Source organism: Clytia hemisphaerica, unplaced genomic scaffold (genome assembly GCF_902728285.1).
Source record: "Clytia hemisphaerica strain Z4C2 unplaced genomic scaffold, Clytia hemisphaerica genome assembly, whole genome shotgun sequence".
In the NCBI taxonomy this organism is placed as follows: domain Eukaryota; kingdom Metazoa; phylum Cnidaria; class Hydrozoa; order Leptothecata; family Clytiidae; genus Clytia; species Clytia hemisphaerica.
Genome location: NW_027104154.1, coordinates 720,909 through 725,171, shown reverse-complemented (window position 1 = coordinate 725,171; position 4,263 = coordinate 720,909).

Genomic DNA, 4,263 nt, shown 5'->3' with positions numbered 1-4,263 from the left:
AGTGAGGTAAATGAACTGACTTTATATTGAGTGCACGTATACCAGGTGCAATAACTAAAATTCTAAAGGCTAACTGAAAACAGCTCAAAAGTACTGGGTGTTTCAGAAAAAATGTACAGATTTGAGGTTAGTTTGTGAGAAAACTGAAAGTGTTATAAATCCAAACATTTTGTCATTCAAATGAGGAAAGACTAACCTGGACTAACTTGAATTTCGAACTATCATACGTAAATTTGTGTTCAATAGAACTCTTTCGTGTCATTTTTGTGGAAAAAAGAGGGGATTAAATGCAAAAACACAACAAAAACATATTCTGTTCTTGTACGAAAGAGAAAAAATAGTAAAACAATTTTGTTTACAAGCAATAGAGTAGAGTTGAGAGTCCAACCCTGAGAATGGCCAAAAAATTAATAAACTTTGCAGCCTAGCCTTGAAACTCAACTGAGCAGAGACCGCCAAAATATTTGAAGTTGCTTGCTAGGCATTTTTTGCTCAAAATTCAAAAAGCACTTTTTTGCTTGAAATCTGGAAAACCCTTAGCAACTCCAGCCCTGAGCAGAAAATTGGGGTTACTTATAAAAGAGAATTTTCGTAACTTTCTTTGTAATCATTGAACACATGAAACCAAATTTAACCTTTCTTCTTTCTGAGGTGAAAAACTTTGGTTTAATATATTATTTTTAGTTTTCTCAATCTTAATTCAAACTTGTACACTTTTTTTGAAACACCTGGTATAAAAGAAAACCAATCAAAGTATCACTTGCAGTATTAGGCTTTGTGTCAATTTCAGGTTTCTGAAAACAACCGTTGAGGTCACCCATGTCATGAGGTCTGGTTCTCTATTGTTCAGATGTTGCGTCAAGGTACAAGGTGTGTCACAAATAAACAAGACTGGAGGGTACTTTAATGAAAGCCACAGATCAGCTGTATCTCTCACTGATTCACAAAGTACCATAAATTTTGAGCAAACAGTCTAAATAACAAATTTGAATGCTGTAAAAGATTCAAAATTTTACGGACCATCGAATTATGCATCTCCCTAAACCTAAAAGTGTATCAAAATTGCAAAAAATGCTAAAAACATTATCGATGTATAATCCCTATTGATTGAGCCTTTTATTTGAATTGTAAAAGAAAACCGTAAAAGGAAGTTTAAAGCGACGCTTCTTTCGATATCCCTATTATAAAGTCTTACAATGGAATAATGGTCTTTTTACTTTTCAATAAAAGAGGGGAGAATTTTTCGGTAAAGATAAAAAGATTTTAAATTTTGAAATATCTCAGAATCACAATTTCTTCAAAAATCCAGTGATACCACTTTGAAAGGGTTTCTCTACAAGATCTGGTTGGTGATATTTCTGAACCTACGTCATTCTATCAGCAAAGGTGAATAGCAAAACCTGCCTCCGATTGTTTGATTCGAGGTTTTGTTGTGGAGAAAACTCGCTTTAAACGTGAAAAACCTGTTTTTTAACATCGCATAACATGAAAAGTTAAATCTTTTGAATTGGGGCGGTAAATGATAACGGAGCCGGTTTTGTAGGGGAGAACAAGGGCTTTCGAATACAAAAGGTTTCATTGAAAAATATTCAGTAGATTTTGAAAGAGTAACTCGTCAAAGTTCAAAGTTCGTCTTTTGAAATCGCGTCATAATTCCAAATTAGAAAAATATGTCGAAAAAGTAAATACATATTTGGAAAGCCATTGAATTGCACTTTAACCACTCCAGTCTAATTTCATCAAAGAAAGGATGCTAAACAATTAATGATACTTTTTAAAAATAATCAGATTGACCTATCTGTAACCTTAACTATTTCCAGAATTGAATTTCTTGAAATATTGAAATACCGTATCTAATCTGCTCAGTAGAGATTCCATTTCAACTTGATTCCCACATCAACTTGAGATATGTAGATATCCCTTACAAGATACCTTGTGGAGTTTTAAATGCACCATATAATTTAACATTTGTACCAAAACTGAAAAGATTCCTAGATTCAATCCTGAGAAAAGTTGGTAATAGACGAAAGAACAAACGAACACAGGTTAATTTATAGGACCTCCAGGTAGGTCCAACAAGATGGTGGACGAGGACTAACGCCGTTTTTTAATCCCGCCCCTCCCCTCTTCATATCTTTTGAACACATTTTTTTTATCGACCAACCGACCCACTTTTTCAAAGTTGAGATGACGGGAACCAAATAATTTTTAACGAATGGCCTATCCATCTAGGCTAAACTAAAATTGGTTTGAAAAAGAATTAAAAATGATACCTGTTTTGTCTTTGTAATCTTTTTATTGCAGCTTCTCTGGGTGCACTTCACCATATTCTTATTGGTCTTCTTGTTATTTTTTATCATGACATGAACATAATTCATTTGGCAAGAAGTTTTGTTCTCCATAGTTTTGACCGCATAGGCTTTGCTACTTATTTGAACTACAGATAGGTAGACTTCCATAGAGGTTTGCAATTCTTTGATCTTATTCTTCATATCCAAAGAGAAATTTATCATATTGATGTCTGCTTTATCAAATTTGTGAAACACTTTTACTGGTTGCCTTGCTGGCATTTTCCTTAAATGTTCACAGGTAAATTCCTCTACTTTGTTGGAAGAAACATAGCTCGACCTTAATTTAAGGCAGGTTTTGCTGTAGCAGACAGATAAGTTGTCTGTGGATATAAAACAAAAAGCACGGTCTCCAGCCACTGACACCTTTGCAGACTTAAATGTGTCAACAGGTGAAATGTTAACTATTTCCACAACAAACATTCCACCAAGATGAGCTCCACATTGGCAAAATTTGGGCTTAGAACGATTAGTGTATTGTTTAGAACACTTATCACAAGTCACAAGTACCAGTTCCACGACTACGCTTCTGACCAAGACCTGACAACAGCAATGTTGAAGTGGACTTACGCTTTTGACCAAGGCCAATTTCAGTTTCAGAGGAAGAAGTACCCATGGATTTGTGTTTTGTGAGATATTATCGTAAAGTAGAGCAATGAGAGGAGAAAAAAAAGGGTTATCCAGTAATAGAATTTAAAAAACAATTTGCAGTCAGTCCAAGCCAGTGTAAAAACAATTTAAAGAATCAGCTAAAGGGTTATCCGTAATCCTGTCCAAAACAATTCCATTCCAGTATAAAACAATTTAAAGAATCAGCTAAAAGGTTATCCGTAATCGTGTCCAAAACAATTCCAGTCCAGTATAAAACAATACAGCCAGCTAAAGGGTTATCCGTAATTGTGTCCAAAACAATTCCAGTCCAGTATAAAACAATACAGCCAGCTAAAGGGTTATCCGTAATCGTTTTCCAAAATCCGTAATCGTGTCCAAAACAATTCAAGTCCAGTATAAAACAATACAGCCAGCTAAAGGGTTACCCGTAATCGTGCCCAAAAAAAATCCAGTCCAGTATAAAACAATTTAAAGAATCAGCTAAAGGGTTATCCGTAATCGTGTCCAAAACAATTCCAGTCCAGTATAAAACAATACATCCAGCTAAAGGGTTATCTGTAATTGTGTCCAAAACAGTTCAAGTCCAGTATAAAACAATTTAAAGAATCAGCTAAAGGGTTAATCGTGTCCAAAACAGTTCCAGTCCAGTGTAAAAACAGTTCAAAAAAAAATCATCACCGCCTCACATGGCCAATGTAAACAAAAAAAATTGACTAAAATACAGAATGGATTTTGCAAGCCCGTAACTTAATTGTAAATCAAAGTAGTTCGTAAAACACAGAACACTCTGAACACTCACCGCGAAAACTTTAAAGGCACGCAAGCGCATGTAGAGAATGAAGCGAACCAATGAAAAAGATCTTGTAATAATCTCATCTCATCTGTTTGATGGCGACTTGGAAATATAGTTTTACCGATTTGCTTGCATGTTGTTTAATGCAAGATGTAATTGCGGAACGTGCGTTTGAGCGCTCACAAACGCGCGTTCCGCATCCTTTGGCAAGATCTGCGTACGCGGGACGTAAAAAATAATGTATATGTTCGGAGAAGTGTCTCGAAAAGTGCTTGACAACGGAGATGGACGATCGAAAAGTGCTTTACAACGATGATGTCTAATGTCGAATTTGCTTATATTCTGCAATATATTAGTTGTCTTAATTTTTTCCCGCCGGTCCATAATTGTTGGATCCAGCCTTCTAAAATTTGTCATTATTGTCTCAAACAATGAAAATGACAATAGCTGACAATAGGTGAACACGGATGCACAAAAGTGTCTCAATCAAGTATTCAGTCAGTATACAAG